Source organism: Cavia porcellus, unplaced genomic scaffold (assembly GCF_034190915.1).
Source record: "Cavia porcellus strain 051 isolate PalLab524CR breed Dunkin Hartley unplaced genomic scaffold, mCavPor4.1 scaffold_460, whole genome shotgun sequence".
NCBI classification, from domain to species: domain Eukaryota; kingdom Metazoa; phylum Chordata; class Mammalia; order Rodentia; family Caviidae; genus Cavia; species Cavia porcellus.
Genome location: NW_026947943.1, coordinates 1 through 25,346, shown reverse-complemented (window position 1 = coordinate 25,346; position 25,346 = coordinate 1). Strand labels below are relative to the sequence as shown.

The 25,346-nt window shown below is 54.0% G+C and overlaps 1 long non-coding RNA gene across 2 annotated transcripts; it reads left to right on the top strand.

The window, feature by feature from the left end:
- Window positions 1-944: 944 nt before the first annotated feature.
- On the top strand, window positions 945-25,326 carry LOC134475185 (uncharacterized). 2 transcript variants are annotated; one of them, XR_010046192.1, is made up of 8 exons: window positions 945-1,107; window positions 5,027-10,003; window positions 10,131-10,281; window positions 10,402-10,608; window positions 14,530-19,506; window positions 19,634-19,784; window positions 19,905-20,111; window positions 24,087-25,326. It is a non-coding gene; the product is annotated as an uncharacterized LOC134475185 (long non-coding RNA). The 2 variants fall into 2 exon arrangements; XR_010046193.1 differs by lacking the exon at window positions 945-1,107 and adding an exon at window positions 3,627-3,803.
- The last annotated feature ends 20 nt before the right edge of the window (window positions 25,327-25,346 follow it).

Sequence of the window (25,346 nt, the reverse complement as noted above, 5' to 3'; positions counted from 1 at the left end):
TAATGCCATCCTCCTCCTCAGCCAATGAGCGAGCCAGGAAGTGAGTGAAGGGAAAGGGGACTTCCGGGACACCAGGGTGGTGCCACAGGAGGAGATGAAAGGATTAGGGGCCAGGTTGATGGGATCTGCAGCCAGCATGGAGGGATTAGCTGGGCTGCACGGGCGTGGCCAGATCTTGGGCTCCTGGGCTCCAGGGTTTCCCATGCATTCTCCCTGACTGACCTCAAGCCTTAACAAGCTCAGGCACCAGACACCATGCAGCAGGAGTTAACCAGCCCACACAGCCAGACCTCTGGCTGGCCCTCCAGAGCTCCCCTTCCCTGCTTTCTCTCTCCATTCCCCTCCAGGTTCCCAGGACCCCTCTTGCTGGCCCAGCTCCTGGCTCCCAGCTCTCCCAGGAGCTCTGCCTGCTTGCCTGGCTACCTGCCTGACTTCAGGGACCCCATGACAATGCGGACCAAGAAGAGATGGGGACAACAGCCATCTGCCATGCATCGAGTGAGGTGAGGGTCACTGGACTGAGCCGCCCGCCTGCCCCCCGTGGAGGGGTGTATAGTGGTGCGGTGGAGTTCTGGGCCTCTCCCCTGCCCTCCCCAGCTCAGCCTTCACTGGCTCCATGTTTTCCTCCAGGTTCCTGGGACTTGGCACTCCCAGCTCCTGGATCCTGGCTCACCATGCATCTCCTCCCTCCTGCCAGCCTGCCTGCCCTCCAGGACCCCGTGATGATGCGGGCCACGATGAGTTGAGGCGGACAACAGCTGTCCACCAGACAGCCAGCAAGGTGAGGGTCCTTGTGCCTGGGGGCCCCCATGATGTTTTGTGGTGTGTGGTGCTGGGGTCACTTACTGGGCCACCCGCTGGCCCACCCTTTGCTCAACCCTTGCTCATTGCCTTCCTCCAGGTTCCTGGAACCCAGCTCTCTGGGCTCAGGGCTCTGGCCCCCCAGCTGCAGCCTCCCAGCTCCAAGCTGCCGGCTCTGCTGGAAGCTCCTACCTGCCTGCCTGCCTGACTGCCTGCTGGCCTTCCTGCCTTCCAGGACCCCACGACGATGAGCAAGAGGAGATGAGGGGGACCACAGCCATCCAGCACACACCACAGCACAGCCAGGTGAGGGTTCTTGAGCAGCCTCCCCCACCCCCCCCACCCCCGTGCATTGTGGAGGGGTCACGTTCTGGGCTGCCCTCTTGCCAGGCTATTGTAGCCTCTGCCACGTAGGCAGGGCCCTTCCTTCCAGCCCTGGGATCCTTCATGCCTCTCCTCTGTGCCTCTTAGGGCCACACACCCACCAGGCTCCAGGGCAGCCATCTGACTTTCACCCATAAAGATGGAAGGAAGGGAAGGAACAAAGAAAGGCTCCCTGCAAACCAAGGGACGAATAAGTGAATGAATGAGTGAATGAACGAATGAAGGAATGTATGAACAGAAGAACCAATAAAGGGAGAATCATCACTGTCTCCATTCATCAGTCCCTCCAGCCCGCCCATTTTTGGACCTCTGCCCTCCTCCTCTCTCCCTCTCTAGGCTTGCTCTCTCTCTCCCTCTGTCTCCCTCTCTCTGTGCTTTCCCCTCCCTCCTCTCCCCTCTCTCCTCACTCTGCCTGCTCTCTGCTGTTTGGGGGTTTGTTTGCTTGGACCACGGTGGTGGCTGCTGCTTCTGCCTTTCCAGCGCTCCACTCCATTTCACCCCCGGCTCTCACCTCCTTTCATTCTTCTCCCTCCTCCTCCTCCTTCTCTCCTCAATACTGATGCTGGACCCACAGATGGACAGAAACTCGGGGCCCCCACCCCAATCCTAGGCACCAACACCAGGGAAGGGGGGGAAGGGCGGGGGCATTAGGCTATTGGGATTGATGGTGAATTAGGGAGAGATGTGTGGAGTGGAGTTTGGGCCCTCGGAACTGAGCCTGGATTAGCCCGAGATGGAAGGAAGGAGCGGTGGGTGCTGCTGGTGGAGGTGGGAGCTGGATGTGACTAAGTCCAGGGTCACTTTTTAATTTGCATGTGAGTTCAAACCTCCCATCCCGTGCCCTCCCATTTCAGCTGGTCTGTCTCCCTGCCTGTTTCCCACATGTGGCAGAGAAAGGGGCTCAGGAGTGGTCTGGGGGCCAGCGCTGATGCATTTAGCCCACAAGGGAGGGAGTGTAGCCAGACAGACAGACAACCTGCACCTGTCTCTGTCTCTATTCAAAAACTGACGTCAGCCATGAACCTTCTGGGCCTCTGGCTCAGCGGTCCCTGTGCCCACACTTCAAATGGGAGGTCACCAGTTTAATACACTGGAATCCTGCCAGCCACGCCGCCTCAGAAATGCTCGGTGCCATGGCCTTTCGAACCACACTTCCCCCATCATTTATAAAGGATTTATGTTTTTGTGTCTTTTATGTGTTTTATTTTTAATTTTTTTCGCTTCTTGAGCCAGGGTCTCTAGGGATGCAATTTGGCCTGGCCTTGAGCTCCCTTTGGAGCCTAGGCTGGTCTCCAACTCCCAACATGCCCCTTATTTGACCAGAAGCAAGGGAGGAAGGAAGGGAGGAAAGAAGGAAGGAAGAAAGGAAGGAAGGAAGGAAGGAACGAAGGAAGGAAGGAAGGAAGGAAGAAGGAAGGACCACTAAAAGACCATGGTCCATCTGTCCCTCTGTCCCTCCCTCCTTTCATTCCTCTGCTCAGTCCCGGTTGGTTCTGGGGCCAGCCAAGGGTCGTGGGTTTCAGTGTCTGACTCCAACACATGTGGAAGAGGGGGTGTCCTGGTGTGCAGGTGGGAGGTTTCCCAGCTCAGCTAATAAGATATTCCAAAGTCTGTCAATGTAAGCAGCTTGGAATCTGCTGTGTGTGTGTGTCTGTGTGTGTGTGTGTCTGTGTGTGTGTGTGTGTCTGCCTGCCTGTCTGTCTGTCTGTCTTTCTGCCTGTCTACCAGTGATGAACCCAAATGCCATGATTTTGAGTTAGCCATGGGAGGGAGGACAAGCAAGGCGGGGTTAGGCTAGGGTTCGAGTTAGGCTTTGTGTTACTGCTTGGGAAAAGGGTTAGGGTTAGCATTTCAGGCTTCAGGGTGACCTGTCAGTGCTCCGAGGGAGTAGCTGGGTTCCTGAGACGTCAGATTGGTCGCATTTCACCCCAAAAACACACACACACACATGCCCGGTTTCCTACACTCAGGTGAAAACACACACATTCCCCGCTCCTGAACTTCACCCTAATATGCTCACACATGCCAGAATCCCTGGGCTCACCCTCAAAACACACACAAGCCGTCTACCCAAAGCTCATGCTAAATATACACACATGCCCCGTTCCATGGGCTCATTCGGAAAACACAAGCTGGCTCCTTCTCCTACTTCACACTAAAACACACACAAGCCACGTTTCCCACCCTCACCCTAAAATCATTCCCCCAACTCACAGTAACACACACACAATGTCCCATTCACCAGACTCATCCTAATAGATACATACACACGCACAATCCTAGTTCCTCACGCTAACAGACACATGCCACCCCAAATATTGATGTAAGACTCGCTCTCTCTCCCTCTCTCTCTCTCTCTCGCTCTCTCTCTATCTCTCTCTCTGTCTCTCTTTGTCTCTCTCTCTCTCTCTCTCTCTCTCACTTTTGTGACAGGATATCTGTCTGTATTTTGCTGGCGGCTCTGGGTGAAAAACCCTTGTGAAATATGGACGATCCACACTTGGGGAGAAAGGTAGGGCCGAAGTCCCATGAGAAAAGCAGAATGAGCCTTAACCACCCGCAGGAGAGTAAAATCAACTCACTCACTCCACCCAGGAAGCAGAAGACACACAGGTCAGGTGTGTGTCTGTCTGTCTGTCTGTCTGTCTGTCTGTCTGTCTGACTGGGTGTCAGACTCTCGCTAAATCCTTTGCAGGAGGACATCTTTCCTTCTGGTGGTTCACTGTTCAAAGTCTTTGTGATATTTTTTGCTGGCTCCAGGCTGACCAGCGACTCTCTGAGACTTTGGAAACCAGTGATCCAGGCCAGTGGTGGTCACTCAGTGCAGGCCAGCTAAGCTCAGCTCATCTCACTGGACTGCAAATGCATCCATCCTGCTGCTCGGATTCCTCTGTGTGTCTGTCATTCACGAACTCACTTCAGATCTTTTGCATCTCTTTGCTCTCTGACCCATGTTGTAGCTTGGCATAACTGACAGCATCAGCAACAAGCCCAGAATTTCATTTTACTAGTGCCCTGAATTTGACCCAAGAAAATGGAAGGTGACTCAGAATACAAGTCCCATCGGAAATCTAGAATGAGCTGTGGTACCTACAGATTGACAAAAACATGGAAACCTTCTCACCCAAAGAAGCAGGATTCAGGTGTGGGTCAACTGAAAATGACTGAAAGATTCGAGCCAAATTGTTTGGAACAGTATCAGGATGTCTTTTGGGATTCTCTCCTTCAGAGACTCTGTCACTTTCCAGTTCACTCAGATGCTGCCGCCTGTTCCATGTTTTGGCCACCAGAGGGCAAAGCTTGCGAACCCAGCCACAGTGGAAGATTCTTAAGTCCAGAGACAGACATAGAAGCAGAGAAAGACATCACAGATACTGCACGCGACACATTCTTTTGGAATGGACCTGTCCCGTGTTGGAGGGGGAAACAGGAGGGAGGACGGCACCTCATTTGGGAGCGTTAGGCTTAGGCTTAGGCTCAGTGTCAGGGTTTTAGGCAGTGGAAGCTAAGGAAGGTGCTCTGACACTGGCTTTCCTGAGGACTGGCATCTTTCTGGGGTTGCCTGTGGCCTTGCATCTGAGGCCAGTGTTTCTTCCCCATCTCTGTTTTCATCCATAAGAGACTGGAGGTTGTCAGAGAACTTGGACCCTGGCGGTACCTCTGGGATAATGTACCTGTCCTCTTTAGCCAACAGGGGCGCTGTCTCATTTGGGCAGAAGAGGAGGATGTGCATGTCCACTCTAGCCACCAGATGGCGCTGTCTCATCTGAGGAGAGCGTGGCAGGCAGGGAAGCTGATGACACAGTGATGGGGGCTATTTCTCTCTCTCTCTCTTTTGCAGATGACCACCTGGGCTGGCTGTTGGTGTAGACCATGAGCATCTATAGGCTCAGATCCCAGAGCATATACTTTGTGCAGGGAAGGTTTCCCACGTGGCACTGCGGCTTAGGTCGGAGACTGGAGGCCACTGGGTTCCATACCAATCTCTGATGGCTGCTGCTGGACACCAGTACCCTCTGAGGTGGTGCCAGGACCCTCGGATGGCTATAGATATGTATCCTGCCCGTTTCTACTGTGCACGTGTGTGTGAGTGTGTGGGGGATGCCTTGCCCCAGCAGGGCCCTCCTACATGTTCGGGCCAAGGGGTCAGGAGATTCGTAAGGAAGGCTATGACCAAGGAAGGAGGCCATCGGGGAGCACCAGGGGGCACCCGCACAGCTGACACACAAATGGACGTGAGGGTCACATGGACTGGTTCACCTGTCTGTGGCAAGTGAAGACAGAAGAACTGTACCGACACACAGATGGGCACATTTTCCTGGGGCCCATGTCTTCGAGGAACCTGCAGCCTTGTCACCCTCTGTCTATCTGTCTGATCAGAAGGGAGTTACCTTGTTACCTGCCACCAAGGGTGCCATAGCAAGCGGTGGCTGTGTCTGATGACAGACAGGAGAGAGGTGGTGCCACGTGTTGTTGGCTGTCTCTGTCTTTGGGCTGCATGTAGGGGAACTCAGGGTTGTGTGTGTATAGGGCTGGGTCAGCATCCAGTGTGTGCCAGGACTGGCCTGGGTCCTTCTGAGAGCAGGCACAGCCCCTGGAATGAATTCCTGCTGTTGGTCTTGCCTGCCTCCATGGGGCCTCCAATGTTGGGGTCTTTTCCCCCTACCCTTACCTTCATCCTGGGCTCTGCATAGATCCTTCAGGCTCATACGATGGTCTGCATCATGCCCACTAGCTACCCTCCAGGGCTAACAATGGAAGGTTGTTGGGGTCACAGAGCAGCCTGATATTGGCTCCTCCTCTGAGGTTGAGGAAAGAGCAGTGCCAGTACCCTCTAAAGGGACTGAATCTCTCTGTAGAGCACAGCCTAGTGTGACCCATATAGTTCCACCCTCCAACTGGGAGGGGGACTGAAGACCTCTAGTTCTGATGAGCCCACCCATCACTGATGAATGTCAGATTCTAATTAAGTCACTTCCAGCAGGACTTCTAGAGCCAGGAGGTGGTTGTTGAGGATTTGGGGAGCAGTGTATTAAGTTGCGGGAGTGGCCCTGGGGGGTTCATGTTAGGTCTACCAGAGGGGTGAGGGTTAGAGATCTGCTGGGATTAGGGAGCCAGTGGCTTAGAGAAGCCCCTATTCACATGAACCCCCACCTCCTACTCCATCCCCCACCCACCACAAAGGAATGCCAGCTTAGAGGCTGGATTAGAAACACCCCCACCTAGAGAGGAAGTTGCTGTGTTGTACCAAAAAGCAACTTGACAGTCTAGTTGAATTGTTCCCCATGGAAAAATTTATTGCATTTCTCTTTTCCTAACGTAGCATCCTGAAACATGGAGAAATCACTGGCTCACCTTAAAAGTCCCATCAGAGCAGCAAAAGGAGCCAGCCAGCAGGGTGAACCACGCCCCTTCCCCAGGCCTGCCTCACACAGGAGACAAAAATCAGCCCTCTTACTTCACCAAAGGAGGCGGGAGGAGAAAGGTGTCTGTCTGTCTGTCTGATGCTGAGTGAAAATCCATGTCAAACTCTAGCTGAATGTCATTTCCAGTGGGATACCTGTCTGCCTGTTTGGTTTGGTGGTTCTCAGATCCAGAGATCCGTGAAAAAACACAGAAAGAGTGTTCAGGCTTGGCTCCCTGGCTCCCAGCCTCCTGCGCTCACACTGGGCACTGATGAGTGCAGGTTCACAACACAAACATGCTCCCCCCGCATCCACCCACACCCCAACTCTAACAACCCACACAGATGTCCTGATCATCACCTATAAAACTGGCATATGAAGCTCAGCTCGGCTCAGCACTGCACTGCTCTGCTTCACTTGGCTCTGCTCAGCTGGGCTCCATAAACCCCACATGTGTCTGTCTATCCATTTGCCCCCTGATTGGACTGACTCCTAGATCATCATCCATGAACCCACTTGGGACCCGTTTCTCTCTGTTTGCTCTCTCTCTCTCTCTCTCTGTCTCTCTCTCTCTCTCTCTGCTTTTTGTCGTGCAAGGGGCCTTGCTTTTAGCTGTCTCTCAGCTGTCCTTGTGGCCCTATGCCTTTTTTCACTCTCTCCTCCCTGCTTTTTCTCAGACCCTAACACCACACACACCCTTATGCCTTGATCTTCACCCGAGAGCCTAACACTCAGGGCTCAGCTGAGCTCTGCTGATGGATCCCAGATCTACCTACTCCTCTTCCTGCCTGTCTGCTGGGATTCCCACATCTGTCCTACACAAACACCTTTGGATCCTCTCTCCGATCCCTCCCTGTTTTCATCCCCAGTCCTGTCCCTTTTACCACCCATCTGCACACTCTCTGTACCTTTCTCTGAGCCCTTAGACTCTTTCTGCCTCACTCTCTCTGTCTGTCTCTCTGTCTCTGTCACTGTCTCTGTCTCTGTCTGTTTCTCTGTCTTTCTCTGTCTCTGCTTTCCTCTGGCCTTTGCCTAGTTTGGGTTCTCTCTGGTTTTGTTTGCAGGGGGAGGAGCTGCAGTCTTTTTTCACTCTCTCGGGTTTTCTCCCTCCCTGGGCTGCTTTCAGTCTCTCTCTGCTTTCTTACCTTCCCCTGGGCTTTTTGGGGCTGGGTCTCAGTTGTTTGTGCAGCCTCACCCATGTCTCTGTTAACTGGGGCCTTCCCCACTCTTTTACAGACCGTAACATCACACAGACACACACACACACACACACACACACACACACACACACACACACACACATACACACACACACACCTATGCCCTGATCATCAACCATGAGCCTAACACACACAGCAGCTCAGCTCAGCTCAGCTCAGTGGATTCTAATCTAAGCCTCTGCCTGGGTCTTGCTGCTGGGATTGCCCTGTCTGTCTTCAGTCCCTTTGCCTCTTTTGGATCCCTCCCTCCATCCCTCATTCCCCAGTTTATCCCCCCCCCCCTCCTTTCCCATTTACCACTGGCTGGGCTGTCCCCTCTGTGCTATTCTCCGGGGGGCCCTTTAACTCTTTGGACATCTCTGTCTCTGGCTGTTTCTCCATCTCTGTCTCTGTCTCTTTCTTTGCTTTTCTCAGGACCTCTGCTCTTTGAAGTTTTACATTCTTGCCTTTTGGCTCTGGGCTCTGTGCTCTGGTTTCTGTGCTGTGGTCTCTGGGCTCTTGGAGGCTGGGCACAGAGTGGAGGGGACTGAGTGAGTGAGTGGGCTGCCTGGGAGTGGCAGACAGGATGCAGGGAGTGGAGTAGGGTGGCAACAGGGTGTTGGTTCCGGAGGCTTAGCTAGAGGAGTGCTGGATTAGGGCAGGCCAGTGGACCCCAGGCAGCTAGGGTTAGGATGGCCTGGGTTAGAATTAGCGCAGGGTTGCAGTTTAGCCAGCCTCTGGGCTTAACAGGCAGGGATTTAGGGAGGCAATGGGCTGCCACGCCCCAGCAGCCATGCCACACCCCAGGCTGGATTGGATCTGCTGTGGGTTCATGCACCATGAATTCCACAGCCTAGGTGAAATTTTCCAAGTGGGAAAAGTCTGTCTGCTGACTGAACATCGAATTCTCCGAGGCTTTCCTGCTTCCTCTCAGCATCCAAGGCCTCCGAGGTTCTCCTGTGTCCCTGAGTCCCTGGCTTTCTGATTTCCAAGATTGGGCAGAGTTCAGTCAAGGTTCCCTGCCTGGCTTTAAACCCTGCTTTGTCTGGGATTTCTGGGTTCCCTGAGCTCCCTGGGTGCCCTGCCTCCTCTATCCTCTCTGCCTCTTCTGGCTGCCCTGGCTGGCTTCCCCAGTCTCCCTCCTGGCTTCCCTGGCACCCCTTCTTCCCAGGCTCCCTGGGCTCCCTGGCTCCTCCTTGCCTTCCTTCCTGGTCCCTGGGTGCTGCTCTGCCTCCCCAGGCTTCTCCGCCTCCTCTGTCTGCCCTGGATTGCCTCCCTGATGTCCTTGCTTCCCGGGCCCCCTTCCTTCCCTGGCTGCTTGCCTTCCTCTGTGCTCCTGGCCTGGCTGCCAGCCTCCTTGCCTTCACCCAGGGGCATCAGCACAGGCCACCCTCCCTCCTAGTCCTCACTGTCCACGTGGCCATCCCATTTTGGTGATTCTCCCATCCAGAGTTCTTTGGAGTACACCCTGCTGATCCCCACTCGCTGATGGCTCTCTGCCCTCTCAGCCCTAATCCCTAATCAGCCCCATATTCTTTTCCACTTTTTTAAAATGAAAATCCTGGGGGCTGGGTGTTTAACTCAGCGGCATAAACACCTGCCTTGCAAGCAGGGGGTCCTGAATTCGATCCCCGGTACAGATAAAAATGAAAAAGACCAAGAAAAAAAAATGAAATGAAAACCCTGCCTCTGAAATCCTGAGTCCACCCCATAATGCCATCCTCCTCCTCAGCCAATGAGCGAGCCAGGAAGTGAGTGAAGGGAAAGGGGACTTCCGGGACACCAGGGTGGTGCCACAGGAGGAGATGAAAGGATTAGGGGCCAGGTTGATGGGATCTGCAGCCAGCATGGAGGGATTAGCTGGGCTGCACGGGCGTGGCCAGATCTTGGGCTCCTGGGCTCCAGGGTTTCCCATGCATTCTCCCTGACTGACCTCAAGCCTTAACAAGCTCAGGCACCAGACACCATGCAGCAGGAGTTAACCAGCCCACACAGCCAGACCTCTGGCTGGCCCTCCAGAGCTCCCCTTCCCTGCTTTCTCTCTCCATTCCCCTCCAGGTTCCCAGGACCCCTCTTGCTGGCCCAGCTCCTGGCTCCCAGCTCTCCCAGGAGCTCTGCCTGCTTGCCTGGCTACCTGCCTGACTTCAGGGACCCCATGACAATGCGGACCAAGAAGAGATGGGGACAACAGCCATCTGCCATGCATCGAGTGAGGTGAGGGTCACTGGACTGAGCCGCCCGCCTGCCCCCCGTGGAGGGGTGTATAGTGGTGCGGTGGAGTTCTGGGCCTCTCCCCTGCCCTCCCCAGCTCAGCCTTCACTGGCTCCATGTTTTCCTCCAGGTTCCTGGGACTTGGCACTCCCAGCTCCTGGATCCTGGCTCACCATGCATCTCCTCCCTCCTGCCAGCCTGCCTGCCCTCCAGGACCCCGTGATGATGCGGGCCACGATGAGTTGAGGCGGACAACAGCTGTCCACCAGACAGCCAGCAAGGTGAGGGTCCTTGTGCCTGGGGGCCCCCATGATGTTTTGTGGTGTGTGGTGCTGGGGTCACTTACTGGGCCACCCGCTGGCCCACCCTTTGCTCAACCCTTGCTCATTGCCTTCCTCCAGGTTCCTGGAACCCAGCTCTCTGGGCTCAGGGCTCTGGCCCCCCCAGCTGCAGCCTCCCAGCTCCAAGCTGCCGGCTCTGCTGGAAGCTCCTACCTGCCTGCCTGCCTGACTGCCTGCTGGCCTTCCTGCCTTCCAGGACCCCACGACGATGAGCAAGAGGAGATGAGGGGGACCACAGCCATCCAGCACACACCACAGCACAGCCAGGTGAGGGTTCTTGAGCAGCCTCCCCCACCCCCCCCACCCCCGTGCATTGTGGAGGGGTCACGTTCTGGGCTGCCCTCTTGCCAGGCTATTGTAGCCTCTGCCACGTAGGCAGGGCCCTTCCTTCCAGCCCTGGGATCCTTCATGCCTCTCCTCTGTGCCTCTTAGGGCCACACACCCACCAGGCTCCAGGGCAGCCATCTGACTTTCACCCATAAAGATGGAAGGAAGGGAAGGAACAAAGAAAGGCTCCCTGCAAACCAAGGGACGAATAAGTGAATGAATGAGTGAATGAACGAATGAAGGAATGTATGAACAGAAGAACCAATAAAGGGAGAATCATCACTGTCTCCATTCATCAGTCCCTCCAGCCCGCCCATTTTTGGACCTCTGCCCTCCTCCTCTCTCCCTCTCTAGGCTTGCTCTCTCTCTCCCTCTGTCTCCCTCTCTCTGTGCTTTCCCCTCCCTCCTCTCCCCTCTCTCCTCACTCTGCCTGCTCTCTGCTGTTTGGGGGTTTGTTTGCTTGGACCACGGTGGTGGCTGCTGCTTCTGCCTTTCCAGCGCTCCACTCCATTTCACCCCCGGCTCTCACCTCCTTTCATTCTTCTCCCTCCTCCTCCTCCTTCTCTCCTCAATACTGATGCTGGACCCACAGATGGACAGAAACTCGGGGCCCCCACCCCAATCCTAGGCACCAACACCAGGGAAGGGGGGGAAGGGCGGGGGCATTAGGCTATTGGGATTGATGGTGAATTAGGGAGAGATGTGTGGAGTGGAGTTTGGGCCCTCGGAACTGAGCCTGGATTAGCCCGAGATGGAAGGAAGGAGCGGTGGGTGCTGCTGGTGGAGGTGGGAGCTGGATGTGACTAAGTCCAGGGTCACTTTTTAATTTGCATGTGAGTTCAAACCTCCCATCCCGTGCCCTCCCATTTCAGCTGGTCTGTCTCCCTGCCTGTTTCCCACATGTGGCAGAGAAAGGGGCTCAGGAGTGGTCTGGGGGCCAGCGCTGATGCATTTAGCCCACAAGGGAGGGAGTGTAGCCAGACAGACAGACAACCTGCACCTGTCTCTGTCTCTATTCAAAAACTGACGTCAGCCATGAACCTTCTGGGCCTCTGGCTCAGCGGTCCCTGTGCCCACACTTCAAATGGGAGGTCACCAGTTTAATACACTGGAATCCTGCCAGCCACGCCGCCTCAGAAATGCTCGGTGCCATGGCCTTTCGAACCACACTTCCCCCATCATTTATAAAGGATTTATGTTTTTGTGTCTTTTATGTGTTTTATTTTTAATTTTTTTCGCTTCTTGAGCCAGGGTCTCTAGGGATGCAATTTGGCCTGGCCTTGAGCTCCCTTTGGAGCCTAGGCTGGTCTCCAACTCCCAACATGCCCCTTATTTGACCAGAAGCAAGGGAGGAAGGAAGGGAGGAAAGAAGGAAGGAAGAAAGGAAGGAAGGAAGGAAGGAACGAAGGAAGGAAGGAAGGAAGGAAGAAGGAAGGACCACTAAAAGACCATGGTCCATCTGTCCCTCTGTCCCTCCCTCCTTTCATTCCTCTGCTCAGTCCCGGTTGGTTCTGGGGCCAGCCAAGGGTCGTGGGTTTCAGTGTCTGACTCCAACACATGTGGAAGAGGGGGTGTCCTGGTGTGCAGGTGGGAGGTTTCCCAGCTCAGCTAATAAGATATTCCAAAGTCTGTCAATGTAAGCAGCTTGGAATCTGCTGTGTGTGTGTGTCTGTGTGTGTGTGTGTCTGTGTGTGTGTGTGTGTCTGCCTGCCTGTCTGTCTGTCTGTCTTTCTGCCTGTCTACCAGTGATGAACCCAAATGCCATGATTTTGAGTTAGCCATGGGAGGGAGGACAAGCAAGGCGGGGTTAGGCTAGGGTTCGAGTTAGGCTTTGTGTTACTGCTTGGGAAAAGGGTTAGGGTTAGCATTTCAGGCTTCAGGGTGACCTGTCAGTGCTCCGAGGGAGTAGCTGGGTTCCTGAGACGTCAGATTGGTCGCATTTCACCCCAAAAACACACACACACACATGCCCGGTTTCCTACACTCAGCTTGAAAACACACACATTCCCCGCTCCTGAACTTCACCCTAATATGCTCACACATGCCAGAATCCCTGGGCTCACCCTCAAAACACACACAAGCCGTCTACCCAAAGCTCATGCTAAATATACACACATGCCCCGTTCCATGGGCTCATTCGGAAAACACAAGCTGGCTCCTTCTCCTACTTCACACTAAAACACACACAAGCCACGTTTCCCACCCTCACCCTAAAATCATTCCCCCAACTCACAGTAACACACACACAATGTCCCATTCACCAGACTCATCCTAATAGATACATACACACGCACAATCCTAGTTCCTCACGCTAACAGACACATGCCACCCCAAATATTGATGTAAGACTCGCTCTCTCTCCCTCTCTCTCTCTCTCTCGCTCTCTCTCTATCTCTCTCTCTGTCTCTCTTTGTCTCTCTCTCTCTCTCTCTCTCTCTCTCACTTTTGTGACAGGATATCTGTCTGTATTTTGCTGGCGGCTCTGGGTGAAAAACCCTTGTGAAATATGGACGATCCACACTTGGGGAGAAAGGTAGGGCCGAAGTCCCATGAGAAAAGCAGAATGAGCCTTAACCACCCGCAGGAGAGTAAAATCAACTCACTCACTCCACCCAGGAAGCAAAAGACACACAGGTCAGGTGTGTGTCTGTCTGTCTGTCTGTCTGTCTGTCTGTCTGTCTGACTGGGTGTCAGACTCTCGCTAAATCCTTTGCAGGAGGACATCTTTCCTTCTGGTGGTTCACTGTTCAAAGTCTTTGTGATATTTTTTGCTGGCTCCAGGCTGACCAGCGACTCTCTGAGACTTTGGAAACCAGTGATCCAGGCCAGTGGTGGTCACTCAGTGCAGGCCAGCTAAGCTCAGCTCATCTCACTGGACTGCAAATGCATCCATCCTGCTGCTCGGATTCCTCTGTGTGTCTGTCATTCACGAACTCACTTCAGATCTTTTGCATCTCTTTGCTCTCTGACCCATGTTGTAGCTTGGCATAACTGACAGCATCAGCAACAAGCCCAGAATTTCATTTTACTAGTGCCCTGAATTTGACCCAAGAAAATGGAAGGTGACTCAGAATACAAGTCCCATCGGAAATCTAGAATGAGCTGTGGTACCTACAGATTGACAAAAACATGGAAACCTTCTCACCCAAAGAAGCAGGATTCAGGTGTGGGTCAACTGAAAATGACTGAAAGATTCGAGCCAAATTGTTTGGAACAGTATCAGGATGTCTTTTGGGATTCTCTCCTTCAGAGACTCTGTCACTTTCCAGTTCACTCAGATGCTGCCGCCTGTTCCATGTTTTGGCCACCAGAGGGCAAAGCTTGCGAACCCAGCCACAGTGGAAGATTCTTAAGTCCAGAGACAGACATAGAAGCAGAGAAAGACATCACAGATACTGCACGCGACACATTCTTTTGGAATGGACCTGTCCCGTGTTGGAGGGGGAAACAGGAGGGAGGACGGCACCTCATTTGGGAGCGTTAGGCTTAGGCTTAGGCTCAGTGTCAGGGTTTTAGGCAGTGGAAGCTAAGGAAGGTGCTCTGACACTGGCTTTCCTGAGGACTGGCATCTTTCTGGGGTTGCCTGTGGCCTTGCATCTGAGGCCAGTGTTTCTTCCCCATCTCTGTTTTCATCCATAAGAGACTGGAGGTTGTCAGAGAACTTGGACCCTGGCGGTACCTCTGGGATAATGTACCTGTCCTCTTTAGCAACAGGGGCGCTGTCTCATTTGGGCAGAAGAGGAGGATGTGCATGTCCACTCTAGCAACCAGATGGCGCTGTCTCATCTGAGGAGAGCGTGGCAGGCAGGGAAGCTGATGACACAGTGATGGGGTCTATTTCTCTCTCTCTCTCTTTTGCAGATGACCACCTGGGCTGGCTGTTGGTGTAGACCATGAGCATCTATAGGCTCAGATCCCAGAGCATATACTTTGTGCAGGGAAGGTTTCCCACGTGGCACTGCGGCTTAGGTCGGAGACTGGAGGCCACTGGGTTCCATACCAATCTCTGATGGCTGCTGCTGGACACCAGTACCCTCTGAGGTGGTGCCAGGACCCTCGGATGGCTATAGATATGTATCCTGCCCGTTTCTACTGTGCACGTGTGTGTGAGTGTGTGGGGGATGCCTTGCCCCAGCAGGGCCCTCCTACATGTTCGGGCCAAGGGGTCAGGAGATTCGTAAGGAAGGCTATGACCAAGGAAGGAGGCCATCGGGGAGCACCAGGGGGCACCCGCACAGCTGACACACAAATGGACGTGAGGGTCACATGGACTGGTTCACCTGTCTGTGGCAAGTGAAGACAGAAGAACTGTACCGACACACAGATGGGCACATTTTCCTGGGGCCCATGTCTTCGAGGAACCTGCAGCCTTGTCACCCTCTGTCTATCTGTCTGATCAGAAGGGAGTTACCTTGTTACCTGCCACCAAGGGTGCCATAGCAAGCGGTGGCTGTGTCTGATGACAGACAGGAGAGAGGTGGTGCCACGTGTTGTTGGCTGTCTCTGTCTTTGGGCTGCATGTAGGGGAACTCAGGGTTGTGTGTGTATAGGGCTGGGTCAGCATCCAGTGTGTGCCAGGACTGGCCTGGGTCCTTCTGAGAGCAGGCACAGCCCCTGGAATGAATTCCTGCTGTTGGTCTTGCCTGCCTCCATGGGGCCTCCAATGTTGGGGTCTTTTCCCCCTACCCTTACCTTCATCCTGGGCTCTGCATAGATCCTTCAGGCTCATACGATGGTCTGCATCATGCCCACTAGCTACCCTCCAGGGCTAACAATGGAAGGTTGTTGGGGTCACAGAGCAGCCTGATATTGGCTCCTCCTCTGAGGTTGAGGAAAGAGCAGTGCCAGTACCCTCTAAAGGGACTGAATCTCTCTGTAGAGCACAGCCTAGTGTGACCCATATAGTTCCACCCTCCAACTGGGAGGGGGACTGAAGACCTCTAGTTCTGATGAGCCCACCCATCACTGATGAATGTCAGATTCTAATTAAGTCACTTCCAGCAGGACTTCTAGAGCCAGGAGGTGGTTGTTGAGGATTTGGGGAGCAGTGTATTAAGTTGCGGGAGTGGCCCTGGGGGGTTCATGTTAGGTCTACCAGAGGGGTGAGGGTTAGAGATCTGCTGGGATTAGGGAGCCAGTGGCTTAGAGAAGCCCCTATTCACATGAACCCCCACCTCCTACTCCATCCCCCACCCACCACAAAGGAATGCCAGTTTAGATGCTGGATTAGAATCAACCCCACCCTAGAGGAAGTTGCTGTGTTGTACCAAAAAGCAACTTGACAGTCTAGTTGAATTGTTCCCCATGGAAAAATTTATTGCATTTCTCTTTTCCTAACGTAGCATCCTGAAACATGGAGAAATCACTGGCTCACCTTAAAAGTCCCATCAGAGCAGCAAAAGGAGCCAGCCAGCAGGGTGAACCACGCCCCTTCCCCAGGCCTGCCTCACACAGGAGACAAAAATCAGCCCTCTTACTTCACCAAAGGAGGCGGGAGGAGAAAGGTGTCTGTCTGTCTGTCTGATGCTGAGTGAAAATCCATGTCAAACTCTAGCTGAATGTCATTTCCAGTGGGATACCTGTCTGCCTGTTTGGTTTGGTGGTTCTCAGATCCAGAGATCCGTGAAAAAACACAGAAAGAGTGTTCAGGCTTGGCTCCCTGGCTCCCAGCCTCCTGCGCTCACACTGGGCACTGATGAGTGCAGGTTCACAACACAAACATGCTCCCCCCGCATCCACCCACACCCCAACTCTAACAACCCACACAGATGTCCTGATCATCACCTATAAAACTGGCATATGAAGCTCAGCTCGGCTCAGCACTGCACTGCTCTGCTTCACTTGGCTCTGCTCAGCTGGGCTCCATAAACCCCACATGTGTCTGTCTATCCATTTGCCCCCTGATTGGACTGACTCCTAGATCATCATCCATGAACCCACTTGGGACCCGTTTCTCTCTGTTTGCTCTCTCTCTCTCTCTCTCTCTGTCTCTCTCTCTCTCTCTCTCTCTGCTTTTTGTCGTGCAAGGGGCCTTGCTTTTAGCTGTCTCTCAGCTGTCCTTGTGGCCCTATGCCTTTTTTCACTCTCTCCTCCCTGCTTTTTCTCAGACCCTAACACCACACACACCCTTATGCCTTGATCTTCACCCGAGAGCCTAACACTCAGGGCTCAGCTGAGCTCTGCTGATGGATCCCAGATCTACCTACTCCTCTTCCTGCCTGTCTGCTGGGATTCCCACATCTGTCCTACACAAACACCTTTGGATCCTCTCTCCGATCCCTCCCTGTTTTCATCCCCAGTCCTGTCCCTTTTACCACCCATCTGCACACTCTCTGTACCTTTCTCTGAGCCCTTAGACTCTTTCTGCCTCACTCTCTCTGTCTGTCTCTCTGTCTCTGTCACTGTCTCTGTCTCTGTCTGTTTCTCTGTCTTTCTCTGTCTCTGCTTTCCTCTGGCCTTTGCCTAGTTTGGGTTCTCTCTGGTTTTGTTTGCAGGGGGAGGAGCTGCAGTCTTTTTTCACTCTCTCGGGTTTTCTCCCTCCCTGGGCTGCTTTCAGTCTCTCTCTGCTTTCTTACCTTCCCCTGGGCTTTTTGGGGCTGGGTCTCAGTTGTTTGTGCAGCCTCACCCATGTCTCTGTTAACTGGGGCCTTCCCCACTCTTTTACAGACCGTAACATCACACAGACACACACACACACACACACACACACACACACACACACACACACATACACACACACACACCTATGCCCTGATCATCAACCATGAGCCTAACACACACAGCAGCTCAGCTCAGCTCAGCTCAGTGGATTCTAATCTAAGCCTCTGCCTGGGTCTTGCTGCTGGGATTGCCCTGTCTGTCTTCAGTCCCTTTGCCTCTTTTGGATCCCTCCCTCCATCCCTCATTCCCCAGTTTATCCCCCCCCCCTCCTTTCCCATTTACCACTGGCTGGGCTGTCCCCTCTGTGCTATTCTCCGGGGGGCCCTTTAACTCTTTGGACATCTCTGTCTCTGGCTGTTTCTCCATCTCTGTCTCTGTCTCTTTCTTTGCTTTTCTCAGGACCTCTGCTCTTTGAAGTTTTACATTCTTGCCTTTTGGCTCTGGGCTCTGTGCTCTGGTTTCTGTGCTGTGGTCTCTGGGCTCTTGGAGGCTGGGCACAGAGTGGAGGGGACTGAGTGAGTGAGTGGGCTGCCTGGGAGTGGCAGACAGGATGCAGGGAGTGGAGTAGGGTGGCAACAGGGTGTTGGTTCCGGAGGCTTAGCTAGAGGAGTGCTGGATTAGGGCAGGCCAGTGGACCCCAGGCAGCTAGGGTTAGGATGGCCTGGGTTAGAATTAGCGCAGGGTTGCAGTTTAGCCAGCCTCTGGGCTTAACAGGCAGGGATTTAGGGAGGCAATGGGCTGCCACGCCCCAGCAGCCATGCCACACCCCAGGCTGGATTGGATCTGCTGTGGGTTCATGCACCATGAATTCCACAGCCTAGGTGAAATTTTCCAAGTGGGAAAAGTCTGTCTGCTGACTGAACATCGAATTCTCCGAGGCTTTCCTGCTTCCTCTCAGCATCCAAGGCCTCCGAGGTTCTCCTGTGTCCCTGAGTCCCTGGCTTTCTGATTTCCAAGATTGGGCAGAGTTCAGTCAAGGTTCCCTGCCTGGCTTTAAACCCTGCTTTGTCTGGGATTTCTGGGTTCCCTGAGCTCCCTGGGTGCCCTGCCTCCTCTATCCTCTCTGCCTCTTCTGGCTGCCCTGGCTGGCTTCCCCAGTCTCCCTCCTGGCTTCCCTGGCACCCCTTCTTCCCAGGCTCCCTGGGCTCCCTGGCTCCTCCTTGCCTTCCTTCGTGGTCCCTGGGTGCTGCTCTGCCTCCCCAGGCTTCTCCGCCTCCTCTGTCTGCCCTGGATTGCCTCCCTGATGTCCTTGCTTCCCGGGCCCCCTTCCTTCCCTGGCTGCTTGCCTTCCTCTGTGCTCCTGGCCTGGCTGCCAGCCTCCTTGCCTTCACCCAGGGGCATCAGCACAGGCCACCCTCCCTCCTAGTCCTCACTGTCCACGTGGCCATCCCATTTTGGTGATTCTCCCATCCAGAGTTCTTTGGAGTACACCCTGCTGATCCCCACTCGCTGATGGCTCTCTGCCCTCTCAGCCCTAATCCTTAATCAGCCCCATATTCTTTTCCACTTTTTTAAAATGAAAATCCTGGGGGCTGGGTGTTTAACTCAGCGGCATAAACACCTGCCTTGCAAGCAGGGGGTCCTGAATTCGATCCCCGGTACAGATAAAAATGAAAAAGACCAAGAAAAAAAAATGAAATGAAAACCCTGCCTCTGAAATCCTGAGTCCACCCCATAATGCCATCCTCCTCCTCAGCCAATGAGCGAGCCAGGAAGTGAGTGAAGGGAAAGGGGACTTCCGGGACACCAGGGTGGTGCCACAGGAGGAGATGAAAGGATTAGGGGCCAGGTTGATGGGATCTGCAGCCAGCATGGAGGGATTAGCTGGGCTGCACGGGCGTGGCCAGATCTTGGGCTCCTGGGCTCCAGGGTTTCCCATGCATTCTCCCTGACTGACCTCAAGCCTTAACAAGCTCAGGCACCAGACACCATGCAGCAGGAGTTAACCAGCCCACACAGCCAGACCTCTGGCTGGCCCTCCAGAGCTCCCCTTCCCTGCTTTCTCTCTCCATTCCCCTCCAGGTTCCCAGGACCCCTCTTGCTGGCCCAGCTCCTGGCTCCCAGCTCTCCCAGGAGCTCTGCCTGCTTGCCTGGCTACCTGCCTGACTTCAGGGACCCCATGACAATGCGGACCAAGAAGAGATGGGGACAACAGCCATCTGCCATGCATCGAGTGAGGTGAGGGTCACTGGACTGAGCCGCCCGCCTGCCCCCCGTGGAGGGGTGTATAGTGGTGCGGTGGAGTTCTGGGCCTCTCCCCTGCCCTCCCCAGCTCAGCCTTCACTGGCTCCATGTTTTCCTCCAGGTTCCTGGGACTTGGCACTCCCAGCTCCTGGATCCTGGCTCACCATGCATCTCCTCCCTCCTGCCAGCCTGCCTGCCCTCCAGGACCCCGTGATGATGCGGGCCACGATGAGTTGAGGCGGACAACAGCTGTCCACCAGACAGCCAGCAAGGTGAGGGTCCTTGTGCCTGGGGGCCCCCATGATGTTTTGTGGTGTGTGGTGCTGGGGTCACTTACTGGGCCACCCGCTGGCCCACCCTTTGCTCAACCCTTGCTCATTGCCTTCCTCCAGGTTCCTGGAACCCAGCTCTCTGGGCTCAGGGCTCTGGCCCCCCCAGCTGCAGCCTCCCAGCTCCAAGCTGCCGGCTCTGCTGGAAGCTCCTACCTGCCTGCCTGCCTGACTGCCTGCTGGCCTTCCTGCCTTCCAGGACCCCACGACGATGAGCAAGAGGAGATGAGGGGGACCACAGCCATCCAGCACACACCACAGCACAGCCAGGTGAGGGTTCTTGAGCAGCCTCCCCCACCCCCCCCACCCCCGTGCATTGTGGAGGGGTCACGTTCTGGGCTGCCCTCTTGCCAGGCTATTGCAGCCTCTGCCACGTAGGCAGGGCCCTTCCTTCCAGCCCTGGGATCCTTCATGCCTCTCCTCTGTGCCTCTTAGGGCCACACACCCACCAGGCTCCAGGGCAGCCATCTGACTTTCACCCATAAAGATGGAAGGAAGGGAAGGAACAAAGAAAGGCTCCCTGCAAACCAAGGGACGAATAAGTGAATGAATGAGTGAATGAACGAATGAAGGAATGTATGAACAGAAGAACCAATAAAGGGAGAATCATCACTGTCTCCATTCATCAGTCCCTCCACCCCGCCCATTTTTGGACCTCTGCCCTCCTCCTTTCTCCCTCACCAGGCTTGCTCTCTCTCTCCCTCTGTCTCCCTCTGTCTCTGTGCTTTCCCCTCCCTCCTCTCTCCTCTCTCCTCACTCTGCCTGCTCTCTGCTGTTTGGGGGTTTGTTTGCTTGGACCACGGTGGTGGCTGCTGCTTCTGCCTTTCCAGCGCTCCACTCCATTTCACCCCCGGCTCTCACCTCCTTTCATTCTTCTCCCTCCTCCTCCTCCTTCTCTCCTCAATACTGATGCTGGAACCACAGATGGACAGAAACTCGGGGCCCCCACCCCAATCCTAGGCACCAAGACCAGGGGAAGGGGTGGAAGGGTGGGGGCATTAGCCTCTTGGGATTGATGGTGAATTAGGGAGAGATGTGTGGAGTGGAGTTTGGGCCCTCGGAACTGAGCCTGGATTAGCCAGAGATGGAAGGAAGGAGCGGTGGGTGCTGCTGGTGGAGGTGGGAGCTGGATGTGACTAAGTCCAGGGTCACTTTTTAATTTGCATGTGAGTTCAAACCTCCCATCCCGTGCCCTCCCATTTCAGCTGGTCTGTCTCCCTGCCTGTTTCCCACATGTGGCAGAGAAAGGGGCTCAGGAGTGGTCTGGGTGCCAGCGCTGATGCATTTAGCCCACAAGGGAGGGAGTGTAGCCAGACAGACAGACAACCTGCACCTGTCTCTGTCTCTATTCAAAAACGGAAGTCAGCCATGAACCTTCTGGGCCTCTGGCTCAGCGGTCCCTGTGCCCACACTTCAAATGGGAGGTCACCAGTTTAATACACTGGAATCCTGCCAGCCACGCCGCCTCAGAAATGCTCGGTGCCATGGCCTTTCGAACCACACTTCCCCCATCATTTATAAAGGATTTATGTTTTTGTGTCTTTTATGTGTTTTATTTTTAATTTTTTTCGCTTCTTGAGCCAGGGTCTCTAGGGATGCAATTTGGCCTGGCCTTGAGCTCCCTTTGGAGCCTAGGCTGGTCTCCAACTCCCAACATGCCCCTTATTTGACCAGAAGCAAGGGAGGAAGGAAGGGAGGAAAGAAGGAAGGAAGAAAGGAAGGAAGGAAGGAAGGAAGGAAGGAAGGAAGGAAGGAAGGAAGGAAGGAAGAAGGAAGGACCACTAAAAGACCATGGTCCATCTGTCCCTCTGTCCCTCCCTCCTTTCATTCCTCTGCTCAGTCCCGGTTGGTTCTGGGGCCAGCCAAGGGTCGTGGGTTTCAGTGTCTGACTCCAACACATGTGGAAGAGGGGGTGTCCTGGTGTGCAGGTGGGAGGTTTCCCAGCTCAGCTAATAAGATATTCCAAAGCCTGTCAATGTAAGCAGCTTGGAATCTGCTGTGTGTGTGTGTCTGTGTGTGTGTGTGTCTGTGTGTGTGTGTGTGTCTGCCTGTCTGTCTGTCTGTCTGTCTTTCTGCCTGTCTACCAGTGATGAACCCAAATGCCATGATTTTGAGTTAGCCATGGGAGGGAGGACAAGCAAGGCGGGGTTAGGGCTAGGGTTCGAGTTAGGCTTTGTGTTACTGTTTGAGAAAAGGGTTAGGGTTAGGATTTCAGGCTTCAGGGTGACCTGTCAGTGCTCCGAGGGAGTAGCTGGGTTCCTGAGACGTCAGATTGGTCGCATTTCACCCCAAAAACACACACACATGCCCGGATTCCTACACTCAGCTTGAAAACACACACATTCCCCGCTCCTGAACTTCACCCTAATATGCTCACACATGCCAGAATCCCTGGGATCACCCTGAAAACACACACAAGCCCTGCTCGCCTTTACACTAAAACACACACACGACGTCTACCCCAAGCTCATGCTAAATATACACACATGCCCGTTCCATGGGCTCATTCGGAAAACACAAGCTGGCTCCTTCTCCTACTTCACACTAAAACACACACACAAGCCACGTTTCCCACCCTCACCCTAAAATCATACCAACTCACAGTAACACACACACAATGTCCCACTCACCAGACTCATCCTAATAGATACATACACACGCACAATCCTAGTTCCTCACGCTAACAGACACATGCCACCCCAAATATTGATGCAAGACTCGCTCTCTCTCCCTCTCTCTCTCTCTCTCGCTCTCTCTCTCTCTCTCTCTCTCTGTCTCTCTTTGTCTCTCTCTCTCTCTCTCTCTCTCTCTCTCTCTCTCTCTCTCTCTCTCACTTTTGTGACAGGATATCTGTCTGTATTTTGCTGGCGGTTCTGGGTGAAAAACCCTTGTGAAATATGGACGATCCACACTTGGGGAGAAAGGTAGGGCCGAAGTCCCATGAGAAAAGCAGAATGAGCCTTAACCACCCGCAGGAGAGTAAAATCAACCCACTCACTCCACCCAGGAAGCAGAAGACACACAGGTCAGGTGTCTGTCTGTCTGTCTGTCTGTCTGTCTGTCTGACTGGGTGTCAGACTCTCGCTAAATCCTTTGCAGGGGGACATCTTTCCTTCTGGTGGTTCACTGTTCAAAGTCTTTGTGATATTTTTTGCTGGCTCCAGGCTGACCAGCGACTCTCTGAGACTTTGGAAACCAGTGATCCAGGCCAGTGGTGGTCACTCAGTGCAGGCCAGCTAAGCTCAGCTCATCTCACTGGACTGCAAATGCATCCATCCTGCTGCTCGGATTCCTCTGTGTGTCTGTCATTCACGAACTCACTTCAGATCTTTTGCATCTCTTTGCTCTCTGACCCATGTTGTAGCTTGGCATAACTGACAGCATCAGCAACAAGCCCAGAATTTCATTTTACTAGTGCCCTGAATTTGACCCAAGAAAATGGAAGGTGACTCAGAATACAAGTCCCATCGGAAATCTAGAATGAGCTGTGGTACCTACAGATTGACAAAAACATGGAAACCTTCTCACCCAAAGAAGCAGGATTCAGGTGTGGGTCAACTGAAAATGACTGAAAGATTCGAGCCAAATTGTTTGGAACAGTATCAGGATGTCTTTTGGGATTCTCTCCTTCAGAGACTCTGTCACTTTCCAGTTCACTCAGATGCTGCCGCCTGTTCCATGTTTTGGCCACCAGAGGGCAAAGCTTGCGAACCCAGCCACAGTGGAAGATTCTTAAGTCCAGAGACAGACATAGAAGCAGAGAAAGACATCACAGATACTGCACGCGACACATTCTTTTGGAATGGACCTGTCCCGTGTTGGAGGGGGAAACAGGAGGGAGGACGGCACCTCATTTGGGAGCGTTAGGCTTAGGCTTAGGCTCAGTGTCAGGGTTTTAGGCAGTGGAAGCTAAGGAAGGTGCTCTGACACTGGCTTTCCTGAGGACTGGCATCTTTCTGGGGTTGCCTGTGGCCTTGCATCTGAGGCCAGTGTTTCTTCCCCATCTCTGTTTTCATCCATAAGAGACTGGAGGTTGTCAGAGAACTTGGACCCTGGCGGTACCTCTGGGATAATGTACCTGTCCTCTTTAGCCAACAGGGGCGCTGTCTCATTTGGGCAGAAGAGGAGGATGTGCATGTCCACTCTAGCCACCAGATGGCGCTGTCTCATCTGAGGAGAGCGTGGCAGGCAGGGAAGCTGATGACACAGTGATGGGGGCTATTTCTCTCTCTCTCTCTTTTGCAGATGACCACCTGGGCTGGCTGTTGGTGTAGACCATGAGCATCTATAGGCTCAGATCCCAGAGCATATACTTTGTGCAGGGAAGGTTTCCCACGTGGCACTGCGGCTTAGGTCGGAGACTGGAGGCCACTGGGTTCCATACCAATCTCTGATGGCTGCTGCTGGACACCAGTACCCTCTGAGGTGGTGCCAGGACCCTCGGATGGCTATAGATATGTATCCTGCCCGTTTCTACTGTGCACGTGTGTGTGAGTGTGTGGGGGATGCCTTGCCCCAGCAGGGCCCTCCTACATGTTCGGGCCAAGGGGTCAGGAGATTCGTAAGGAAGGCTATGACCAAGGAAGGAGGCCATCGGGGAGCACCAGGGGGCACCCGCACAGCTGACACACAAATGGACGTGAGGGTCACATGGACTGGTTCACCTGTCTGTGGCAAGTGAAGACAGAAGAACTGTACCGACACACAGATGGGCACATTTTCCTGGGGCCCATGTCTTCGAGGAACCTGCAGCCTTGTCACCCTCTGTCTATCTGTCTGATCAGAAGGGAGTTACCTTGTTACCTGCCACCAAGGGTGCCATAGCAAGCGGTGGCTGTGTCTGATGACAGACAGGAGAGAGGTGGTGCCACGTGTTGTTGGCTGTCTCTGTCTTTGGGCTGCATGTAGGGGAACTCAGGGTTGTGTGTGTATAGGGCTGGGTCAGCATCCAGTGTGTGCCAGGACTGGCCTGGGTCCTTCTGAGAGCAGGCACAGCCCCTGGAATGAATTCCTGCTGTTGGTCTTGCCTGCCTCCATGGGGCCTCCAATGTTGGGGTCTTTTCCCCCTACCCTTACCTTCATCCTGGGCTCTGCATAGATCCTTCAGGCTCATACGATGGTCTGCATCATGCCCACTAGCTACCCTCCAGGGCTAACAATGGAAGGTTGTTGGGGTCACAGAGCAGCCTGATATTGGCTCCTCCTCTGAGGTTGAGGAAAGAGCAGTGCCAGTACCCTCTAAAGGGACTGAATCTCTCTGTAGAGCACAGCCTAGTGTGACCCATATAGTTCCACCCTCCAACTGGGAGGGGGACTGAAGACCTCTAGTTCTGATGAGCCCACCCATCACTGATGAATGTCAGATTCTAATTAAGTCACTTCCAGCAGGACTTCTAGAGCCAGGAGGTGGTTGTTGAGGATTTGGGGAGCAGTGTATTAAGTTGCGGGAGTGGCCCTGGGGGGTTCATGTTAGGTCTACCAGAGGGGTGAGGGTTAGAGATCTGC